At 39.7% G+C, this 25,682-nt stretch overlaps 1 long non-coding RNA gene across 1 annotated transcript; it reads right to left on the bottom strand.

Moving 5' to 3' along the window:
• Positions 1–23,283: 23,283 nt before the first annotated feature.
• Positions 23,284–25,320, bottom strand: LOC123947432. Its single transcript, XR_006819755.1, has 2 exons — positions 25,039–25,320; positions 23,284–24,344 (listed from the first exon to the last, which is right to left on the bottom strand). It is a non-coding gene; the product is annotated as an uncharacterized LOC123947432 (long non-coding RNA).
• Positions 25,321–25,682: the final 362 nt, after the last annotated feature.

Raw genomic sequence — 25,682 nt, 5'->3', positions numbered from 1 at the left:
ACATCATCAGTGAGAAGTCAGGAAAACCTGCAACTGAAGACTGTGCCTATTGCAAGTCATCTGTGTCTTGGGGAGATTGACATCTTCATCTCATGGTTTCTTTATTTGACAAATGGGCATAAATCACATATCTCCTGGAATGACTGTGAAGACCAAGTGAAGTGCCATTTGTGGAAACACCCGCCATGGTACTTAATAAATATTGGTAGAATTTTTCTTTCATCAATAGGGCTTTATCTTGTTCTGCGTGCCAGTGCATGAGACTTTTCTCCTCAAGATTAGGGTGGTGGGTAATGGGGAGGGCACGTTTTGCATGGAGCACTGGGTGTTGTGCAAAAAGAATGAATACTGTTATGCTGAAAAAATAAATAAAATGGAAAAATATATATATATAAATAATAACAACAACAAAAAAAAAGATTATATATTTCTTATGGCAGAGACACTCTCTTACTGCTGTTTGGTATCCTGCACATCACCTATGAGCAGGTAGTGTTTGATGTGCTACTGCAGTGGGCTCCACAGGGAGCAAATTAAACCAGCAGGTAGCATGCTTTCTGGCATGCTTCAATATGCCTTCATCTCAACCAGATAACAATAATATGGAAGAACACTTCAAAGTTTGGACAGAGAGATATCCAAGCTAACAGACTCAGTGATGATAAGAAGCAAACCTATGGACACATGTAAATATTTTAATCCTACATGTCAAAAATAGTATTAATGGGTATAAAAGTTCAGTTAACAGGATCTACCTCTCCACACTTGATCTGGGCAATGATGTACTTTCTAGAACCCCTTTGACAAGGAGACGCAATGTGGCCACCTTGCAAGCCATATGATTGATCCCCTTACCTGTACTTAGATGTGTATGTAATTCTTTGGACCAGAGACAGAAAATTATGATGCAACTAGGCCCAAGAATGAAGACTTGGACAAATTAGTTTCTTTCCCTTGGGAATTTGTCTTAGTCTGTTCAAACAGCTATAACAAAATATCATAGACTGAGTGGCTATTAAGAAACAAACATTTATTTCTCACAGTTCCAGAAACTGGAAAGTCCAACATCATGGTGCTGTTTAACCTCTGGTGGGAGCCCATGTGTTCAATGTCAATCATCTTTTCATTGTAACCTCACATGGTGGAAGGGAAAATCTTTCTTTGGGGTGTCTAATAAGAGTGCTAATCCCATCATGAGGGCTCTACCTTCATGACCTAATCACCTCCCAAAGACCCTACCTCCTAATACCATCACTGTGGCTGGGGTAGGGGTTAAGATAACAGACTGTGAATTTGGGGGGATGTGAACATTCAGTCTATAGCAGACTGAATAGTGTATTTAGAAATACTGGGAGAATGAAGCCATGCCAAATGGGAGTTAAAACTGAAAGTATACCTTTAAGAGGCAGATCACAGTAGGGAATAAAGACTGTGGAGATAGTCAGCCTGGATCCATGTTCCAGTTCTGTCAGTTCTGTGTGATCTTGGGCAAGTTACTTTATCTCTCTGCATCTCAGTGTCCTCATCTGTAAAATGAAGATGATAATAGAACCTGCACTGTGGGCTTTGGGTAAAGATTCAAAGAGTAGATGAATATGGAAAGAATGTGAAATGATGGCTAACATGAGTTAGCACCACGTAAGTGACAGCTAGCATCATCAGGTAGACTCCAAGACCAAGCCAAGTCCAAGTCAGATGCAGGCAATTATGAGAAAGCATTACCTACGAGGAAACATAGGAAGCTGGTGGATATTGAGGGCCTGTGGAGGGAGAAGCCATGAATCCATGAATCACAAAGATGCCCCCAGCCCATGAGAGGGATACACAGAGCATAACCTGCCTTCAAGCTGATCCTGCTCCAGTTTCCATAAAATAAACTCCCTAAAGAATGGGTCAACTGCCTGTTCTCTGAACTAAGAAACATAAAGAACCTAAAATCTGGTACAAGAAAGATCCTGAATAAGCAGAAGCATTGTGTCTTTACTGCTAAGAAGTTCACAAAGGCTCGATGGACATGACCTATCCCAGTTTTTTTTCAGTAAAAGAGAAAAGAACAAGGCTCTGGAACAACCCCATCAGCATGCCCCTTCCCTTGCCATGAATTTCTGATGAAAGTCCTCAGTTGGCACATATGAGCTCTCTACATCTAGCAAAGTGATAACCCTTATCAAGAGGCAGAGTCTGAAGCAAAGAATGTCTTGCATCCCAGATAAGCTCCAAGGCGCTGGGCCAGGGTAATGGACCATAGGAGATGGAGCAGGGGTCTGCCAAGCTCAATAATACAGCATTGTTGCTGCATTGGAAAATGTTTTAATTTACATTTTCAAGTGCAAAATATTTTCCCCTCATGCTTTGGCTAAATTAGGTAGTTAAAGTCTGTGAAGTGGCAGTAATTGGAAACAATGGATTTTATATTTGACATTTATTATTTTAGTGGAATCTGTTTTACATTTACATCAAACATCCAAGGACCCCTGCAGAAGTTTCTTTTGCTATTGCATTACCATTTAGTTCTAATAATGCACTTCGCATCCCCAATTCTTGATTATAATTATATCATTTCAGATGCAGTAAGAGGTGAAGTAAAGATAAACTTTCAATGGAAATTATACCTCCGTGCTTTCCTCTCCTTTTGTTGAACTTTCATAAACTGATAATTTGTTCAACATATTTTTACCCTAATTTTTTATGGTTTCACTTTGTTCTGTAATTACTTTGTATATTTTGGTCTCACTTCACCAAAAGTCTACTCAAAGGGCAAAGATCATGTCTTAAACTCCCATAGCATTTGCTTTGAATCCAAGCACATAAGAATCAAGAAGTGTTTGGTTGACAATTCAGAACATAGTTGTGTTTTAGAAAATGGGGAGTAGATGTCAGGGGAGGCAGCTGGAAGGACAAAATTCCAGTTGGATATAAGGAAAACTTATAACCTGCTCAAGATGGATTAGGTTGATTCAGAAAGTGATGAATCTTTTGTTCCCAGTAGTGTTCAAACAGAAACTCAGCGAACACTTGATAATGAAGATTTAAGCCAGGAATTAAAAAGTCTGGAGTCAGAAAGAGCTGGCTTTGACCCTTATCTCCATACCTTAAAACTATGTGACCATAGGCAAGTGACTTAACCTCCCTAAGCCTCAATGTCCTTATCTTGCAATGGGGCTAATAGTCTATGAAAAGTGAGGAAACACATCCATGTAAAAAATCAGACGTCCTGGGGGGACCCCAAGTATTCAGTGGTCCTTTCTTTCATTGGGGGGGAAGGTCAAAAAAATATTACTTCATTCTTGAATTTAATATTTAGAGGAATATATATACTAAGCAAAATTTTAAAATAAAACTCAAAAATAGCCACTAGAAATAAAAATAGAATATGAAACCTCTAAATCACAAGAGATACTGAAAGTCACACAGAAACAAAGGAAAATAATCTAAGATGACAGAAACTGTATGGGAAAATGGTGTAACGAAAATAATCTATATTTATCAATGCAAATTAAAGCATTGGTGCCAGGAGCTATAGGAAGGACTTTACATACTTATCTCTTTTAGTTATTTCAGGGTCCTAGATGTGGTGTAATTATTATGCCCATTTTACAGGTGAGAAAACTGAGGCTTGGGAAAAAAGAAATTACTAAATTTACCCAAGAACTAGTCAATTACATCAAGGCAGTCTAACTGCAGAGGACCTGCCCTGCAGGAACAAAAGAAGGGTGCCTATGTTTATATGTCTAAATACATGCACATGTTTACATGGCTAGGAAAGAGGGAGTCATAAATAAATGAACATGTGAAGCTGTATATATCTCTAAGTAGTGGGATTAGGAGAAATCTTAATTTTCTTTCTTGAAGTTTTCCATATTTTTCAAAATTCTCTGCAAGTAACATATATTTTTTGTAATCGGGGAAAGACTGTAAAAATCACCATAGATTGTCCCTCTTCTTATTATATTGAGAAGTCTAAAGTCAGGGGATAAAATTCTTGAGATTTTCATGGGATTTATGCTTCCTGAGGGAAAATGTTTCCAAAATGTTCTCATTATTTCTTCCAGTGGAGCCAGAACTAAAACTAGGAGATAAAACTGTTTTGTTGTGTCTAGTATATCTTATATGGATTTAAAAACAAAATAGAGAGAGTTTTAAGTCAGCGGAAAATTTAAACAATCTTGCCTCCTGTGTTGTAATTTTATTCACAGTAAAATTTTCAAAACACATTTGCCAAAAGTTATATAAGTTTTAAAGCTCTGTTATAATGCAGGTGTCATCTGAGGAGTTCTATGAGAATCCCCAAATCCAGGAAAAGTCCCCACCTAAAAGGCAGCATGTGACAGTAAATGTCTACACACCAGTCACATGGTCAACACAGCAGTACACCCTGCCCCAAGGTATTTCCATCCCATCAAACCACAGAAATTGCCAAAAAGGATCCTAGTGTTGAATTTAGCTCTTCTCTTTGCAGATGAGGAAACTGAGGTCTGAGAAGTCTGTATCAGTTTGTCTCTAGCATCTCTCCCCTAGACCAAGCTATGGCTGTTGACCACCTGGATTCCTCCCAACCCATCTGACCCACATCCACTCCAGCCACTTTCCAATCCACTTATCACCATGCTGATTACCCCCAGTCTTTCACTGTGGCTTCTAATTCTGAAAATCAAGAACAATGTTCTTGCCATGTTTGACAAGTCCCCCATAAACTGACCCCTATGCCTCCTTCCTTATCTAAATCATCCTCTTTAGTTCTCTCACCTCCAACTGTACTGTTCTATTTTCCAAACTTTCCATTCTCCCCTCTACCACGGGATCTTCTCACACGTTCTTTTCCTCTATTGCCGTTCACCTACATGATTTCCACTCAAGAGCCTTCCCAGGCTGCCATCCAAGTTGGATCCCTCTCACCCAACAACTCTTCATGTCCTTCCTAGACCTCATCACATTCCTAGCTTTACATTTCTGGGCTTGTTTCCCCAACTAGGTTGTAAAGCCCAAGAGGCAGGGACATGTCAGTTTCATTCACCCTTTCATCGCCAGCGCTAGCCCAGTGCCTGCCACATGGTAGGGCTTCACCTACATGTGTTTGCTGAATGGATGAGTGGTGCACAGTATGACAAAACAGAGTCAGCTCTTTATCCCACACTATTTCTTTTACAATTGGAGGAGAATAAAGGAACATCTGGCATCTCAGGAATTTGCACACCTTACATAGTCTAAAATTGTTTCTTTTTTCTCCTATCGTGGAAACATACAATTTTAGAACTACTTGGGAAACTAGATGTTGCCAACCCAAACTTCTCATCTTATAACCAAAGAAGCATGGACCCAGAGAGGGTATGTGTTGCTTTCAACGATGCAGGTAGTGATAGAGTCAGGACTCAAATCCATGGCCCCAAATACTGCGTCCTTTAGAGCCTACTGTCCTTTTCAAACAGGACTGCCTGTATCCAGCAATGGTAGCTCTAGCCAAACTCTTGTTTTTCTCCCAGATTTAAACTGCCAGACCTGGTCCCTCTGACTTCTCTCAAAGTCCTCCTTTTCCACCTCCAATCCCAAATTCCCACAAAATCCCTTCATCTTGCGTTGGAAAATTGCTTGCTTGTATTTGTTGCAACATGTTTCCCTGACGTTCTGGACTCTCAAAAAGTCAACCAGTGACCAAGAAAAATGTATTCAATCCCACCTGTACATTTCAAACTGAGCTGGGTGCTACAGGGAATAAAAGGAAGACACAAATGTCCTTCTCACCCCTAGGAAACAGAAAAGTTATCTGAGGAAGTAGAGTTTGCACAGCTAACACTGCAAGAGAAAACAGGAAAAGCAGTAATAATCTAGTTTGTGGAAATATGGACTCTGAGTGCTATAGAAATTCAGCCGAAGAAAGATGAGGAGGAGGGCTATACATGAAAGCTAGAAGTTGATCTGAAGCTCAAAGGAAGGAAAGCAATTAGACTTGCAGAGAGGAGAGAGAAAAAGTAATTGAAGGCATCATCTTCCAACAAGGAATAATGTCTCAGGAAGTATCATCAATACATTTTATAAAATATCAACTCAAATGGAGAACAGGGCCAGATATGAGATTTTGAAGAAAATAAAAGCATGACGTCTTTTCCAGATCTCGTGGGGACTGGTGACAGACACGTTAGGAAAGCTTGAAGGACAGGATGAGTCTCAAGCCCTCTCTGAGCCTCCCTACTGCCCAAATGTCAACATGAATTGGTAACAGTGAAGTTAACTCCAAACATCTCCGGGCCCCACACTGTATAGGTGATTTGCATATGCTAATCTCATTGGTGATTTGCATATGCTATCTCATTTGGTTGCACCTAATCCTCCCAGCATTCCTGTGTCAGTAGGTACTGTTATCATTCTCATCAGGATACTGAGATTTTGGCAGAATCGGTAACCTGCCAAACAAGATGCCATAGCTGGATTGCAGAGACAGTCAGTCCCAACTCTCTGACTTCACAGCCTGGGAAAACAAAAAAAACTCAGAAGCTTCCAATGCTGTTTCAAAAAACCTAAATAACAGCACAGGGCATGAACTCAGAGGACTGTCCTTACTACTTGTTGTGGATAATCTTGAGGAATGTTATTAAGTTGTACAGGAATAGAAAGATGCAAAGGGGTCAGTTCTCACAACCTTAAGGTATTAAATTTTCATTAGTTTAGGCCATTACGTCATGACAAAGAGGGGAAGGAGCCTACACTCCGTCTGAGTTGGTGACCCCTGAACTACATGAATTCCTCTCCATTCTTCCCCCACCGCTGAATTTTTCCTCCTGATGTTAATAAAAGCATGTTAGCACATCCATTCCAAGTAACATGGAGGACCTAAACTGCGGCATCAAAGGAAGGAAGGAAGAAGTGGAGAGGGAGGGAAGGAGAAAGGAAGGGGAAAGGGAGAGATTCCGAAAAACTGTTTCCTGTTATTGTCAAATGATGCCAGCCACTGCTTCTTAGCTTTCCTCCATCTCCAGTAACGTGTGTTGACAATAGTGACACCTCCTGGCGCAAACAAACTTGACCTCCTGCAGGATTTCATTTTGCTCACTCGCTGCAAATTACTCTTGATTCTTCTTGTTGCCTCCAGGTACAATTTTCTTTTCCTTATCTGGAAAAGCATAAACTGACACAGCCCATCCTCAACCATAGAAACTCAATAACCCAGCACTGACCTGACCACAGAACTCTGCTATGCAAAGCCCCTGAGTTTCATCCCTGAACACGTCAGCATGATTAGCCCAGAGACCCAATTCACAGTCTTCCTACTTACGGCTACATTAAATATAAATAAAGCAAACTAAATACCAGCCACTGAAAAATAGTTCAATTAAATTCTACAATGAGAGTGCCTCTTGATTTTAATGCATTTAATCCCCTAGGAAACGTAGTTGGTGTATGCCCTTTTCTTGTAGATTTTTTTTTTTTTTTTTTTGGTCTCAGACTTGTATAAATCACACAGCCACAAAATGACTAAAAGCTGTTGATATTATTGTTCACCAAAAACAGTAAAAGATCTGTTTAATGAGTGTGGAAGGTTTTGTTTCATCTCACACAACTAGAGTGTAATCCTGTGGCTACTTGCCTTGAGAATAGTATATTGGAAAATATAGTAAGGGGTTTTGTCCATATTTTGAAATCAGTCCAGCATTCTGTTTGATAAACTAGACCACTGAACAAGCTCAATTAAAGGAGAAAAGAGCTGGCCAATCACAGCAGAGAGCGGAACCAATCTCAGACACCATGGTATTTTCTCAAATTTTATAAAATAGATGAGGGCTTTTGTTGTTCTCTAGAAGGAAGGCATTCAGTGATTCAGAGCATGAAGACTTTATCTTAAAACTGGTTTGCTTCTATTCCATTCATAGTCTGCACAATGAAACCCCTTCATTTGGCTAACTAAACTCTGTAAGTTCACATGTTGGAAAATATCTATGAACTTTCCCTTAGTTATACTTTTATTTTGAAAAGGTTCTTATGAGAGATCTGCACATTAATTCTCAGGTGAGCTTGCATTCCAAATTAATAAAAATTCAAACCTTTGCTCCTTTTTACGTCTAGTGATTCTTTTGGCAAATAAACCTTGGAGATTAGATTATGTCTTTGCTATGCATGAACAGAAAACACTTGTATTAGAGAGAACAAAAGCCCTTCAAACTGATCAAAAAGGAAAAGGCAGTTGAGTTGTGGAAGTTAGGTTTTTGCTTCTTTTTACTGAAAACTGTGGTTGAAATTTCAGCTTCATTCTGACATAGTGAAGATTCCACACATGAGCATTTCAGATCACTTATGTAAAGGCAAACTGGAGAGGGTGGTCAATTTCTAAGCCTCCCTGCTTGCTTTCGAGCACACTTGAAAGATAGACAATCAACTAGAAGAACGTGTCTCATGATTAACATAGCATCGAAACAAAAGATCTGGAACATGTCAGCACAGAACATACAAATAATGAATATATATTTGGACTTCATTAAGTCATTTATTCATTTAGTCAACAATGAATAAAGTATGTGCAGTGGGTTAGGCAAAACGTTAGGTGTTGGGAAAAAATAATGGTCCCTGCCCTCAAGTGAGAGCAGTTTATTAGAAGAAGAAAGGCTTGCATGGGACATACTTAGGCTAAAGAATTATTCACTGTTTATCTGAAATGCAAATTTATGTGTTCTGTATTTTTATCTGTTAAATCTGGTAACCTTAGGAGATTATAAATGGGCTGTTTCAACAATGTGAGGTGGTAAGTATGGTCTGTATGCTGAAGAAGTGCTTGAGGAGATACAAGTAACCCAGACTTGGGAACCAGGGTCTGAAAGATGAATAGGAGTTAACCAAAATAAGAGAAAAATTAAGAGATTTCGAGAAGGAATGCACTTGTGAAGTTCACATGCAGAGAAAGAGACTGGCATATGCCTACCACTGTTGTACAAAATGATGGGGCATGGGGTGACAAGGCAGGAGAGATTGGCAGATACTGGACCATCATGGAGACCTATAAAGACATTTGGACATCGTGAGGACAATGGAAAGTTGAAAGGTTTCTAGGCAGCAGCATTATACAATCAGGTGTATGATTTAGGAAAGACTGTTCTGGTGGATGGTGGAAAATGGATGAACAGCTGGCAAGATGGGAGGCAAAGAAATCAGCTGAAATAATTAGCCTAAGGGATACTAGTGGCTTGAACTAAAATCCTAGCAGTGGGGATATAAGAAGTGGGCAAATGACACAGAACAGATAGATAAGGAGACACAGAACAGGAATATTTGGTGATCAACTGAACAGGGGTTGTCTGAAAGAAAGGAATCAAATATGATTTTAAAATAACTTTAATAGAGCATTTGTCATAGATCACTGTGCAAAGTGCTACAAATATATTTATAATGTCCCCCCAAGTCTATGAAATAGACTATTATTCCTGTTTTGGAAATGAAGGAAATGAGATTTAGAGAGAAAAAGGAAGTAATTAGCTTATAAACCTAATAAGTGGTGCTAAGGATTATGTCCAGTTTTGGAGGCTGGGCTAAAGGCTGAAAGATGATGCCATTGACAAAGATTAAAAATAGAGGAAAGGCGCTCATTTGTGGAAAAGATGCTGACTCCTTTTTAGACTTAGTGGGTATCAGATGCCTGTGGATAATGTCTGAGGTCAATGGATAGATGGGTCTAGAGCTCAACAAAAGGACTGGACCAGATATGGGGGTTGGGAAGTGACCAGTGTAGCAATTAATATTGAAATCATGATGGTATAGGTAAGATGGCCTGGAGAAGGTATACAGAGTGAGAACAGAAAAGGACATAAGGAAGAAACCTGGGAAAGCCAACATTTAAGGGGCAGTTGTGGGCACAACAGTAGGCGAAAGACCCAATAGCATGGTGTCAAAGAAGACAAGAAAAGGGGCGCCTGGGTGGCTCAGTGGGTTAAAGCCTCTGCCTTCGGCTTAGGTCATGATCTCGGGGTACTGGGATCGAGCCCTGCATCGGGCTCTCTGCTCCTCAGGGAGCCTGCTTCCTCCTCTCTCTCTGCCTGCCTCTCTGCCTAGTTGTGATTTCTCTCTGTCAAATAAATAAAAATATTTTAAAAAAAGAAGAAGACAAGAAAAGAGAGTATTCTAAGTTAAAGGAAGTGTTAGCATTGAGATATGAGTTATGTGAGGGAGGAAGCTCAGAGGGTCAGCATGTTGAACCCTATGTGTTCTATATATAGCAGAAGAGAAAATCTTTGGAGCTAACTGGTAGAAATAAAAAGAATTAAATTAACAAATTTAGGGGGAAAGCATACTAGTACACAATGAAAGACAGATAAAACAGGGGGAAGAGGATGGCAGAAATGTGAACTGCTATGCATTCTTGCCAGCCCAGAAATTCTTTTTTTTTAAATTTTTATTTATTTTTTTAATTTCTTTTCAGTGTTCCAGAATTCATTGTTTATGGACCACACCCACTGCTCCAGGCAATACATGCTCTCTACAATATCCACCACCAGGCTCACCCAACCTCCCACCCCCCTCCTCCAAATGCCTCAGTTAGTTCCTCAGAGTCCACAGTCTCTCATGGCTCGTCTCCCCCTCCAATTTCCCCCAATTCACTTCTCCTCTCCACGTTATTCTTTATGCTCCAAAAATAAGCAAAACCATATGATAATTGACTCTCTCTGCTTGACTTATTTCACTCAGCATAATCTCCTCCAGTCCCATCCATGTTGATACAAAAGTTGGGTATTCATCCTTTCTGATGGAGGCATAATACTCCATAGAATATACGGACAACATCTTCCTTATCCATTCGTCCATTGAAGGGCATCTTTCTTCTTTCCACAGTTTGGCGACTGCGGTCATTGCTGCTATGAACATTGAGGTACAGATGGCCCTTCTTTTCACTACATCTATGTCTTTAGGGTAAATACCCATTAGTACAATTGCAGGGTCATAGGGTAGCCCTACTTCTAATTTCTTAAGGAATCTCCACACTGTTCTCCAAAGTTGCTGCACCAACTTGCATTCCCACCAACAGTGTAAGAGGGTTCCCCTTTCTCCACATCCTCTCCAACACTTATTGTTTACTGTCTTGTTAATTTTGGCCATTCTAACTGGTATAAGGTGGTATCTCAATGTGGTTTTGATTTGAATCTCCCTGATGGCTAGTGATGATGAACATTTTTTCATGTGTCTGTTAGCCATTTGTATGTCTTCATTGGAGAAGTGTCTGTTAATGTCCTCTGCCCATTTTTTTGACATGATTATCTATTTTGTATTGTTGAGTTTGAGGAGTTCTTTATAGATATTGGATATCAGCCTTTGTCTATAGTGTCATTTATGAATAATTCTCCCATTCCATGGGTTGCCTCTTTGTTTTGTTGACTGTTTCCTTTGCTGTGCAGAGGTGTTTTATCTTAATGAAGTCCCAAAAGTTCATTTTCACTTTTGTTTCCTTTGCCTTTAGAGACATGTCTTAAAAGAAGTTGCTGTGGCTGATGTTGAAGAGGTTACTGCCTATGTTCTCCTCTAGGATTCTGATGGATTCCTGCCTCACACTGAGGTTTTTTATCCATTTCGAGTTTACCCTTGTGCATGGCATAAGAGAATGGTCGAGTTTCATTCTTCTACACATAGCTGTCCAATTTCCCCAGCACCATTTATTGAAGAGACTTGTCTTTTTCCCACTGGATATTTTTTCCTGCTTTGTCAAAGATTAGTTGACCATAAAGTTGAGGGCCCATATCTGGGCTCTCTACTCTGTTCCACTGGTCTATGTGTCTGTTTTTGTGCCAGTACCATGCTGTCTTGGTGATCACAGCTTTGTAGTAAAGCTTGAAATCAGGCAACGTGATGCCCCCAGTTTTGGTTTTCTTTTTCAACATTTCCTTAGCAATTCAGGGTCTCTTCTGATTCCATACAAATTTTAGGATTGTTTGCTCCAGCTCTTTGAAAAATATTGGTGGAATTTTGGTCAGAATGGCAATAAAAGTATAGATCGCTCTAGGCAGCATAGACATTTTAACAATGTTTATTCTTCCAATCCATGAGCATAGAATGGTCTTCTTTTTGTGTCTTCTTAATTTCTTTCATTAATGGTCTGTAGTTCCTTGAGTACAGATCCTTCACTGCTTTGGTTAGGTTTATTCCCAGGTATCTTATGGTCCTTGGTGCTATAGTAAATGGAATCGATTCTCTAATTTCCCTTTCTGTATTTTCATTGTTAGTATATAAGAAAGCTACTGATTTCTGTACATTGATTTTGTATCCTGCCACATTACTGAATTGCTGTATGAGTTCTAGTAGTTTAGGGGTGGAGTCTTTTGGGTTTTCCATATAAAGTATCATGTCCTCTGCAAAGAGAGAGAGTTTGACTTCTTCTTTGCTAATTTGAATACCTTTTATTTCTCTTTGTTGTCTGATTGCTGTTGCTAGGACTTCTAACACTTGAACAAGAGTGGTGAGAGTGGGCATCCTTGTCATGTTCCTGATCTCAAGGAGAAGGCTTTCAGCTTTTCCCCATTGAGGATGACATTTGCTGTCAACCCAGAAATTCTAAAGTGAGTCAAGAATGCAATGGGAACATGACCAGGTAGGGTTAAGGTCAATTTCAATAAAGACTAAACTTCACATTTTAATAAAGCTCAATAAAGACCAAACCCACCCCTGGGTGACCTTGTCATGAGTGAACTGTATCCCATGTTGATAATATTATTATGAAAAACAAACTTAGAGGGGGAGTGAAGCTTGTTCTACAATAGGGGAAGATCTGGTTTGGTACTAGAGGAGGGAAGTGAGGGTTGAATGCTACAGACAAAAGGTGTGGTCATGAGAAGAGGGCAATGTCTCTATAAAGGAGATAAATCCAGTCTACCTATGAAAGAGCTTCTAGAAGCAACACTAACCTTTTGTTCTCTTATTGTCTCTGAAAAAATCATGCACCATAATTTTGTGTACTATTAAGAGAGAAGAACACCTTGACTACAGCTGGAAGACAAAAAGGTGATACTCTCCCTGTAGGAGGAAATGAGAAATAAAGCCACCATACAGAAAGGGATAGTGAAGAATGGGTACCTCACTTTTGGCACTCTTTGGGGAGAAAATTAAAAACTATCCCCTAAAAATATGAGCCAAAGCACAGATTTTGACCTGAATTTACACTATCCATGTGGTCACAAGAAACCTCAAGCTGAGAATTTATTGTACAGTGGTTTCAAGTTGGTAGACCAAATCACTGGCCAAGGAAACTCAAATTCTTCAGGGAAGAAGTCAATGTTAAGGCAGGTTAACAATGACTCTAAATGCCATGAACTGTAAAAGATGCTAAAATGTGGGGTGGAGGGGGGTGTGCCCTAGATTCAATGGAATAATGTAATTATTTCATACTTTCAGCAGATGGGCTGGAAGGACGTGTGGACTTCCCCTGGCGACCAAAGAGGCTGACTCTAGATCAGAACTTAGATGGTTACTCTGGGAGCAGAGCTTGGTCTTACTCTCATTCAACAGCATGGGGCCTGCCCAGAAGAGCTACTGAAAGGTGAACAGGAGGTTGATGGCTTGGATCAATGATCAGGGTGACAGAGGCTTCAGGCCATAACCGTTCCAGTCCAGTGGAATTCTCAGGGCAGATGCCAAGATGTTTTATGGGGTTACTGCTGGGACCAGATCACCCTTCTTCTAAGAACTCAGTAAATATAAGTACTAAAAGAATTCACCACTCCTCTCTCCAAGAACGATTTATATGGAGGAGAGGAAAAGAAAACCTATATGAGGTTGAAGCTGGAAAGAAGGTGAATAAACAGGTAGCCTGTGGAAATGATGTTTACAAAAACTCATTTCTGAAAGGGAAGACAGAGATTTTAATCCAACCAAAAGCTCTTGAAATGAAGGGTTTCTTTACAAACATGCCTCCAGATATGTTCAGTTAGACCACTGAGGAGGTATAACAAATAATTGCATATTAAATGACTTTTGTTTTTTTGGTCCAGTGCAAAAGAATGTTTAAATTAATTCAATTTGCTCTTTTCCACTGATGAACATACACTTATATATCTCACTGTCTAGTATGCGTTCCAGTTGACACCAAAGTGCTCTTCTTTAAAAATTTTCCACAACCAGAATTTCAGCTGTCTCTGTCTTCCTCCACCCTCACATCATTATTCTAAATTAGTGAAGTCTTGCTGCCAATGTAATAATGGTGTTTAGAGATACGAGGGATCATTCTCAAAGTTCTGTTCATTATTTCTAAACTAAAAGAATAAAATGGAAAATAGATATTGTCTCTGCTATAGGGCCTGTCCAGTAAAAGATCCAGCCTCTTCCTCTCCATAGAGAAATAAGTCATATGGATATGTTTAGAGTCTGTTATTTCGGGGGAGGGGTGTTGTGGATGTTTAGAAGATATATATTATTCTGATTTCATAAATCCTGGCCAAGAGATGTTTTGATGTATTCTCTTAATGAACTTGTCTCCCTAACTGAAATGGAGCTGGTAGAGTCAAGGTTGGGAGGTCTTGGGAAGAAATAGGCCAGTGAGAAGGTGTTTCTGATTAAACTTGGTAGAAAAGACCTTTAAAAATCAGGGATGCTTTTATTTGGGGAGGAGGGGAGAACCAAAGATGAGAGGTCAAGGGTACAGTCAAGGACAGGAACGCTATGGTGTGCCTCTTGTTCAACCACCTGATACTCTAAGACTCAGGGTGGCAATTTATGACGTCCCCTACAATAATGTGGCAAGCCACTGAAAATGTAGACACAGCAGCAGCCAGATCCTTATCCAGTATAGTATAGTATACTATACTGTAGTAAATACTTATAGGGGTGCCTGGGTGGCTCAGTGAGTTAAGCCTCTGCCTTCAGCTCAGGTCATGATCTCAGGGTCCTGCAATCGAGCCCCGCATTGGGCTGTCTGCTCAGTGACGATCCTGCTTCCCCCTCTCTCTCTGCCTGCCTCTCTGCCTACTTGTGATCTCTGTCTGTCAAATAAATAAATAAAATCTTAAAAAAAATACTTTATAATAAGTATCCACATATTTATTCTTGTCATATCCAATGTTATCTACTTCATTCCCGAGAAAGAACATCCAGCTTATAGGAACTGGTACCTTTAGGCTGAAAGTAAGAGGGAGGGATAAACCCGTGGGTACCAAATCTATATTTTCCTTTTGGTCTATAGCCCTTAAATCAGTAGACTTCTTTCCATTTCATTAAACATTTTGTGCTTATGGACGTTTAATTTGAAACGGGCAACTGTACTATTCCAACTAGTCTAGAAGATCATTTGAAAACATGGAAATATTAGATACTGTGGGGGTTCATTGGCCTGGCTGGTGGCCCCAGTGTTTGAATATTGTGAACATGCTTTCCTCTGTTAGTTTCTTCTTGCCACCGTAACAAGTTTCAGGTTCTGGAGGGCTTAAAACACCAGAAATTTATTCCCTTGTAGTTCTGGAAGCTGAAGTTCAAAATTCCTATCACCAAGGAAAATTGAGGTGTCATAAAGGCCACAGTCTATCCAGGTAGAATCATACTTTACTTCTTCCAGCATCGGATGGCTGTCAACAGTCAACAGTTGCTCCAATCTTCAAAGCTGATATCTCAAAGTCTGACTTCATTCCACCTCCACATCCCCCTCTCCTCTGTGTGTATCAAATCTCCCACTGCCTTCCTCATGTAAGTATATGTGTGATTACATTTGGAGCCCAATTAGCTAGCCCAGCATAATCTCCACTTTTGTTGTAAACCTCAAAATCGTTAATAACATCCACAAAGACCCCTACCCCCCCCCCATAAGGTAACATTCACAGGTTCCAGGATAAGGATGTGGAAATCTTTTAAGGGCCCATTTTTTCAGCATACCACACTCACTGCTTGCCAATCACTTAATACATGCAAAATCAAATAGATAGAAGGAGAGAGAAAATCCAAAATCAAGTGACAAACTATCAGTTTACTCTTCTTCAAACTTTACTAAATTCAGTTATCTGGAAAATTCACCTGAAAGGAATTCTTTATTCATATGATGATACTGGGGGAAATAAGATGCCTTAAAAAGAAAAAATGCTTCAGTGTTTGATTTCAAAATATTTTACTTGGTTCCCATTTTTGCATCATGCCTTGGGAAGATTTTTATATGGAAATGTAATGAAAACAGAGGACTGGAATGTCCCTACAAACTCTGTGCTACATCTGCATCACTTCTGTCAATTTAGACAGCTATATGAGGAATGGAGAAGGATGGAGTTGTCCACCCTTGGATGCCAATATATCCTTAAAATCCCTACAGAAACTGTGACAAAATGAAAGCCATTTGCTTCTGTATTGGAAGAGGACATGAGTCCCTGGGGTAATAAAACTCAACACAATCCAATCCACAGCCCAAGGGAGGATACAGAATTGAATTCAGAGTTAAACCATTCAGAATTTAAATACATCAAATTCCCAATATCTTCAAATGTCATGTCGGTGAGTCATCCAGGCAAGATGGTGTGGTGGCTGAGATTACGGGTGGGGGTTAATGGGGAGCAAAAACATAACCCTAGAGTCTGCAACTCCAGAAGAGCCCAAAGTGACCCTGAAACTCAGAGACAGAGGAAAAATTCTGCTGGTGATGTCTTCAAAAGGAAACCTTTGCTTTTTATTTCCACTGTTTTCTCTCTTGTATTAAATATTTTCTAGTACCATAATAAATTTGACATTCTGAGTGGGTATTAGAGGTATTCTGGGATTTAGACCAGAAATCACCCAACAGAGCAAATACACACACACACACACACACACACACACACACACACACACACACACATCTGTGAGAAGACAGTGTGAGGACACCCATGTACTGGGCCACAGGTAAAGTAACTCATGAAGCTAAATCATGCTGATGGTTTCTAATCCCAGCTCACCAGGGATTTAAATTGTACAATGAGGAAATGACTTGTTGGATAACTTCCAGAGTTTGTCTTAAAATTTAATTGCAGCGTACCTAGCACTTTTATAAAACATATACATTTTACTTATGTTTCTTAGTCAAAATATTCCTCTAACCTTTTTTTTTTAAGTAAGTGACAAAAGTGTTCTTGTTGTAATTAATGGAGTACAAAAATATTGGGGAAACATGCCTAAAGGCTTAAACTATAATTCTATTACTAATATATTCCCTTGGCTTGCCTTTTGAACTCTGCTGCCTCTTGCCTTGCAGCTGTGTTTAATGAGTGGAGAGATTATTCAAATGAGCCCACAGCAGAGCATTATTTCAGAAGCTCTCGCCATCTTGCGCAGGCATCTTTTCTAACAATCAGGCAGGAGAGCAGACCATTCCTCTTTAGTTTACCCGGCCACGTATGTGCTACCGTAATTCCGCAGACACCAGATTACATCCCTATATTGGGAGAGAAGCTACTAATGACCCTGGGACCAAACCAAAGGATGGCAGAAACAGCCCTCAAGGTGAAAAATGAGAAGGTACCTGCTCTAGCCTCTACTATGCTTTAGCTTTCAATTTGTCTCTACCTGTCAGTGATAGAGACTGTTAACGTCTAATAATGAAACCATGCAGCCGTACAAAATAGTCTCTTTATGAAGCGCTGTTTGTGGGCATATAGCCTTTGCCTGACTAACACTGAAATGGAACACATTGCAAATGGGCGAGCCAACGTTTAATGATTTTTAGGATGTTAAAATGGGTTTCTACTCATGTAAGATTGAAAAGTAAGAATAACTCACAGGGGGAGAACCCCCTGAGATGGTTACAAAGTTGCCAAGAAAATTTAATAAGAACTAATTTTGAACTGATAAGCATTCAATCCAATATGGTGGGATTAAGCAATAAGAATTCTTCCTGGGAATTTACAGAGAGATAAGCATCTCATGAATAAGTAAATTCTGAAACAGGAGGCTACAGGGTGTTTATTGATTTTGAAATCATTTGTTTGAGAAACTGCCCTTGAGGAAAAGGCTATTACGGCTGATAATATAATAGTTATATTCAGAGACAACCCACTTCTTTGGCTGATGGCAGAATATAAAGATTACCCACCCAATACAAAATTTATAAGCAAAAGTTTGATCTGCAGAAGCCAGGCTAGTCATAATCATTTCCTCTAATTCTTGGATGTTAATTTTCAGATGTGATACAAAAGTCAAAAATAAGTAAAAGCAGGGGCGCCTGGGTGGCTCAGTGGGTTGAGCCGCTGCCTTCGGCTCAGGTCATGATCTCGGGGTCCTGGGATCGAGTCCCGCATCGGGCTCTCTGCTCAGCGGCGAGCCTGCTTCCCTCTCTCTCTCTCTCTGCCTGCCTCTCTGTCTGCTTGTGATCTCGCTGTCAAATAAAAAAAAAAAAAAAAAAAAAAAAGATAAAAAAAAAAAAAAGTAAAAGCAAATAACCAGGATCTTCAATTCACTAAGTACGTTTGCTACAACTGGAATTGAGTAATTTTTTTTTTTTTTGAAAAAAGGCTGTCTCTGGGTACATACTAAATTCCATGCCCATTAATACTAATCCCTCACACCGTGCACCTCTGCAACTAAGGATAATTAAATGAAAATCTGGGATAAAATTCTGAGGCATTTCAATTTTTTTTTAAAAACCAAGTGTTGTTTTTTTTTTTTTCAGTTGCCATTCTCATTAAAGACAAAAAATGCTATCACTTTTAACAATGGTGGAAATATAAACAGTCTTTTAGGTGAATTCTGAGTTAGCCAGAAAATTCCATTACAGCACCTTGTGCTTTCTAACTGAGTGATTATGTTTATTTCTAAACATTCCTCTTGAAGAAAGTCTTCCAGTTGCTCCCTCTCTTAACTGCTATCCAGCTTAAAATGAGGTAATAGGATTTGACTGAGCTACCAATAGTGACTCAGCATCTATGACAGTACTTGTCTCCTATGACTTACTTAATGAATCAGTATTGGATTCCACACAAGCGGTGAGAAGCTTAACGCTAGTCTCTGAAGAAAACTGAGTTTTTCTTTTCTTTTCAGAGGAAACCCTCCCTCTTTCTCTCTGTCCTCTCAATTTCATCTCTATCTGTCTCTTTCAGAACCTTATTACATCAGTTGGGCCCTCTTCTGTGATTATTCTTGCCTCCTCTGTTGGCTATTTCCCCTTAGCCTTCTAATGCTCAAGTGATCTTATTTCTTTAAAGATTAAAACCATCCTCTATCAAATTACCAACTCATCTCCATCCAGATTCTTAGGTAACTACACACTGGTCCCCATGGTGTCATTCCACACACTGCTTCATCCTTTGATCCATTTTCCATCAGCACCAACACATTGAAACATCTCTTAAACTTCACCCATCCCTCAGGTTCTCCTTAACCCCTCAATCCCTCTCTCCACCTTCATTGGCCCTGCATTCTCCTGACCCTCCTGCTCCTGTCAGTTCCTCTTGATGGGCTCTGAGCCTGAAATGCCTTCCAATCTTCTAAAGAAACACTACATATCCTGAAAGATCAACCTAAAATGCCACATTGTCTAAGGAACTTTTCCTGACTCTAAAAGTAGTCACCCACACTTTGCACATCCTCTTTAAAAGCTCTTATCACATCAAATGGAACTTTCAATTCATTCAAACACCAAACATTATTGAGCATCGTCTTGGTGCTGGTAGTTTCAGGCACTTGGGATATCTCAGTGAAAAAAAAAAAAACCAAGGTTCCTGCTTTTAAGCAGTTGCATTCCAATGAGAATAACTGTGACATACAAGAATATTCTATATGCAGAATATTAAAAAGTAATATGCTCCATGTAAAAGAAAAGTACACTAGGAAAGTAGAATGAGGATTGTCATGGTGGAACAAGACAGCAGTTGTTAAAATCAAATATGGTGTTTCACGTAGGTCTCCCCTGCAAGACTATGATTTTTTTTGAAGGCAGAAATCATGTCTTATTCATCTTCATGTATCCAGGGCTTAGCCTAGTGCCTGGCACATGGTACATTATCATTAATTCATTTGTTCTTTTAGCAAACATCTACCCAGGAGCTGCTATTCCCCCAGGGGCTGTGCTAGGCATTATGAATAATAATAACAGCAACACTTATTGAGTGCTTATTCTGTGCCAGCTACTTCAGTTTCATAGATTAAGAGACAGAGGTTCATTAAAAATCTTACTAGTCCAAGGTCACAATGTTAACAAATAGCCAAGCTATGATTTGAACCCAGTTTAACTCCAATGCCTATGATCTTTACCACCACGCTACCCTGACTATCTAGTTTCTGCCCTCAAATTTAGAACTAGTAGATAAGACAAATATTAACATATAGTTTTAGGGTGACCAACCATCCTAGTTTGCCCAGAACTATCCCACTTCTAGTACTGAAAAATCCCATATCCCAGGAAAGTCCTCAGTCTCAGGCAAATTGGAACAGTTGGTCAAAGTCTGCTGAAATTTTGCTTTCTCAATTAGGCCCACTCTGACTTTCTACTATAAATGTAACTACCCTCTGCACTATTCTCAATCTTCCATATCCTGAACTACTTGTTCCTACCACTCTTACCACTTTATAACATACCAATTTGTTTGTCATGTTCAGTATTCATTGCCTACTTGTCAATTAAACCATAATGCAAGCACAGAGCATTGTACCTAACCTAGCGTTCCACTAGAGTGGAACGATCCACTCACCATGCTAAGTGCCCTTGAAGAAGTATGCCTCTCATTCTGTGGAGTCACCAATGAGAGTCAGAAACACGTTCTGGAAGGAACTGTGGCAAACTCCTAGTTAGGAATTTGACTCATTGACAGAGAAGAGTCCAAGAGTATGGGAAAGATATTTCAAACAGACGGAAAGACAATTGTAAAACCTAAAGGCTAGGACCAGCATGGTCCTACAGGTATGTCTGTATGGGAGGTAGGGTAGAAAGGAGTAGTTAGGGGTTGCTAGGATACAGAGAGTGAAGCAGGAATGGGCCAGACATAAGGCAGAAGAAGTAAACAGAAAATATATTTGGGTTTTTCTTTGTCTTTAGGATGAAGCCCAAGCTCTCTACATACATGTTCCTTTATTATCCCAACCTCTGAGTTCCCACACTGCTTCCTGCATCCCTCATTCCAGTCAAGTGGAACAATGCGCTGCTTTCCAGTCATAGCCTAGATTGCTGTGCCTTCTGTTTTTGCAGAGGAATGCTACTACTTAACATGCCCTTCCCCTCCAGTTCTCAGCCTTTCTCCCTCAAGATACAATTCAAAACCACTTTTCCTATGAACACCGAATGCCCATACCAAAGCAATGTCATTTTTCTCCAGATGCTCTCAAACATTCACTTGCGTCTCCAAAGCTTGCCCGCTTTCCTCTCTCTGCTAAGGTTAGCTTTTATGCAGAATATTAATCTCTGTCCACCTCGCTGACCTCATCTCTGACCACGTCCCTCCTCTAAGGACTTTGGCTTCTTTCTGCTTCAGGCATCTGCTCACTCCCACCTCAGGACCTCGACATACTGGTGTTCTTTCTCTCCAAAACTCCCTCCAGACCCTCACTTGACTGTTTCCTTTACATCGTTCAGATCTGCCACTCAGAGAAGCATCCCGAGACTCTTCCTTTGTTTCAGCCACTCTCTACCATGTCATCTTTGTGTTCATTTCTTTATATGATTAATCAGTACCTATTTTTTAAAAAATATTTATTTATTTATTTATTTATTTATTTATTTATTTATTTATTTTTGCTAGAATGTAAGCTCAATGACAACAGGGGCTTTGTCTTTCTTATTCCATACTCACTCCCTAATGCTTATAACACATAAGAAGACTCAATAAATATGTGTGAAATGAATGAAAACTAACTTCATGGCCTCTATTAACTTACCAGCTACTTTGAGAACATAGAAATTTCTTTATATATCGTTGAATCTCCTAGGGTACATAGTCTTTTCCCTAATAGATAGTAGTTATTCAAATATTTATTGAATAAAAAGGAGTTCTTTGAATGTATTCTTATCATAATAACCCTAAAAACTAATGGTCTGCTGCCCACTAAAATCATCTAGAGAACTTTAGAAAAGCCACTGCCATCGCTCCACCCTGGTATTCTGATTTAATTGGTCTGGGAAGGAGTCTGGGTTTAAATATTTTTTAAAGCTTCACATATGATTCTAATGGACAGCTAAGGTTGAGAACCATTGCTCTAAGTCCTACAAAAGAATGCAAATCCAAATAAAATATGGAATTTCAAACAAGGTTTAGTACACGGCCATTGATTTAATTCTTGAATTGCTCTCTATGAGGAACTGTGAACAAATACCCTCTTTTGCAAAGACCTGCTGAAAGAGAACACTTTAAGGGGGGAAAAAGAAACTACTTGATGCCATACCCTGAAGGAGGTGGCCTTTCAATGCAAACACTATTTAGACCCATCTGCTCTTCACAATTGCTTTGGAAAAAACCATTGGCTTTAGCCGGCCCTCTATAAGTCAGAGCAGGAAAATGTATCCTGTGTCATAAAGGCATTTAGTATCACTCTTGAAACAATTTAGAGCCTAGATGCAAAAGGATGGATTATACCTCCCTATCATGGTGTTAGTATGAATGTGTAAGCCTGCTGTATTGAGGATGCCATAGACCTGCAATGATTTAGGCAGAGAGGGTGTTTGCAAAGCAGAAGAAAGCTTGCCTAATTAGAAAACAAGGAATGAGAAAATAAATAAAGGGGTTGAACAAAGTCAGCTCCAGCACTAATTTGCCCGGAGACATCCTAACACTTGCTGCAAAATAAATCGAATTTTTGCTGTATACATTCAATATTTGTTAATAAGCCGCTAGCTAACATTTTTCTGTATTTCCTGTACATGCAGGAAATGGTGTGTTTACTTTCACACTGGCACATGCAATGAGCCACATGGAGGCAACTCCCAGTCTATGGAGGATAGCCTGGATCAGGGGAAGACTGTCCCCAGCTGCAAACCTGGAGAAAGTGGCGGGGAGGGAGTGTGGGGGGGAGGGAAGAGCATGGGTGGATCCATGGGTTTCACATATTATCTCAGGGAGAAAAATAATGATTTTTAGAGGCAATTTGACACGGAATTTCTCTCCTGCTAGTTTGGGTTAGCGTTTCTGAATGTGATAAATAGCAGGGCTGTAGGACAGCCCATTTTTTCTTTATTTTGATACCCTTACAGCAGTAATCATGCCTCTTGTCAAGCATCGTAAAGATAAAGACAAATGTTTCCTATTGCTGTTCTGTCAATGCAGCTCAACCCAAGTCAAAGAAAGGGACCCCTGCCGGATGTATGGGATGTACCATATTCCTTGTCTCCGTCACAGATTGAGGCACATCCTGTCCCAACAGGATCCTCAGGTCAAAAAAAAAAAAGAATGTTACTGCTGACAGCACTGAGGCTTATTTTATTTTGCCTCTTCTAGAAACTAACACCCCACATGCGTTCCCTCTATGTCGACACTGAGATTTGTCTTCCTTTTCTGGGACTATTGATTAGACCATGCAACGTATCCATTAGGTCAAACAGCAAAACAATCCCTCTGTCAAATGAGATGGGCTTTGGCATCCATGGTTGTTTTTTTAATCAGAAAGATTCCACACAGTCATCGTATATTGATGGTAGCAATATTTGAAAAACATAAAATTATTTCCAAAGATGTAGTTCAGGAACCCATTTGAAAAAAAAAAATTGTGTATGCCAAAACAGATGGAGTCAGGCTTAATTGTTGAAATAAATTGCCATATGGAATAAAACACAGCTGATTATTGCATTAACACTAATGTTAATACGCTTCATCATTCTGTTGTCATTGTAGCTACAGTTGTCACCAGACTTTAATCAATATGTTTATAAGGGAACTCAAATTGTTGAATTTGGGACTCAAAGGAGATTTCCTAGATTATCCAGTCATTTTACAAAGGAGAATACTGAGGCTTACAGAGGATAAGTGATTTGCATAAAGGCATAACCCCTACGATTTGAAAATGAAAGGTATTCTGAAACCATAGGGCACAAAGGGGCATGGCATTCATAAAAAAGTAAGGCCATTATGACTCAAGAGAAAAAATACCACTATTGCAAATGAGCATGACAGGAGATTTAGTGCAATGAGATGAAGTAGACATGACTACCTAATTTGACAAGATTCTTTTCAGGCTTAGCATCTCTTAGCTAACATCCAAGACATTATATATGTTCTCTTCTTGAACTTTTGCAGTGATTTCTCACTTAGTGCCTTCTTTCTAGGGTACTCTCAATATAAAATTAAAAAGCCATTGTGGATGATAGAAGGAAAACACAAATAAGCCACAGGATATTGTGAGGGGTGGGGTGGGGAATGGGACACAGGAACAAAGAGGTATCTTCCATTTCCAGGTGTGGTGAGTGGAGTTTTTTCCTCTTCGTTTTTCTCATAACTGTTGATCCTTCCCTGGTCCTCTTTTCTCTGTAAAGTGGGAAATGAATGGGAATTGATCTGAAAAGCTATTTCGAAAGTTATTACAGGATTGTCAGTAATCCTCTAAACCTAACCTCCGTCCCTACTGCCACCCCTATACCCAACACACAAAACCATTTGAAAAGACAGTGTTGGAAGTCTGAAGTGAGAAAACAGTAAGCCAGTGGCCACCCCCTACTCCCACCCCAGCTCAAGGTCAGTGACCCAGAAAAAAGTGAGAGGAGGCCTCCAAAGTCTGTGAAAGTAATTGTACAGGTGCATTGAATGGTTGCTTCATTTCATGATGTGTGTTTCATCCTACCACAGCAAACTTTTAAAAGATATCCAAATCCTTTCATTTTCTCTGGATACCATCCCTGACAGAGTCCCCTGTTACAGTTCTCTTCACCTTTAATTCCTTTTTTTGTTGTTGTTATTTTTTTCTATCCCTGTTTATTCATCAGCTCCTGCCTCTCCCCCAAAAGGCCATTATTTATGCAACTCTGTGCCTAACCCACAAGAGGAAATCAGTAACTGTTATTGAATAAGTGTATGAATCTAACACTAACTGAGCTCCTGAATTCTAAATGGTAGGCAGCGTATGTTTATGTGTTTGTGTCTGTTGAGTATTTGTTATATATGAGTTAGGGTAAAAGTCAAGTTGCTATAACAAAGAGACCTAAAAATATAGTGGCATACTTACGAAGATAGTTTCTTTTTCTCTCCCCATAACAGACCAGTGGTAGGCAGTGGTCCAGGACAGGTAAGGAGGCACGATCTGCAAAGTCATCGTAGGACCAAAGCTAATGGGTTACCTCTGCCCTCTTTAATCTGTGGCTTCCATCTCTTGGTCTGAGGCTACCCCACATCCCAGTCCGGAGGGAAAAACAAGTGGTGGGAGGGCAGTGGACAGCAAGCAGCTTTCTCAGCACACGTTTCTTCCATTTGTGTCACATTGCCCATAATTTTGCCACATGACCACACCTTAGCTGCAAGAAAAGGCAGGGAAATTAGTCTCAAACTGGACAGCCGTAAGCCCAGATAAAACTCAAATGTGGGTAGGTGGGGGAAGGGGAAAGGTCTACTAATAAAACAAGAGAAAATGGATGTTGGGGGACCAGTTGTCTCTACCACAATGAGTTTTGGAGGAAAAGGAAAGAAAGAGAAAATACATTTCACAAAAATATAAACAATTAATAGGGACATGAGCTCTATCGGTTAGATTTTTCTGCCCCAAACTTAGCACTTGAAACATTTATTTGCTTACAATTCAGTGGGTTAGCAATTTGGATTTGGCTCAGCTGGGATGATTTACTTCTGATCTGTCTGTTGTTGGTCAGGCTCAGT

The sequence above is a fragment of the Meles meles genome, chromosome 7, assembly GCF_922984935.1.
Source record: "Meles meles chromosome 7, mMelMel3.1 paternal haplotype, whole genome shotgun sequence".
Taxonomy (NCBI): domain Eukaryota; kingdom Metazoa; phylum Chordata; class Mammalia; order Carnivora; family Mustelidae; genus Meles; species Meles meles.
Note: the sequence above shows the minus strand (reverse complement) of the source record. Positions and strands in the feature narration are given on the sequence as shown.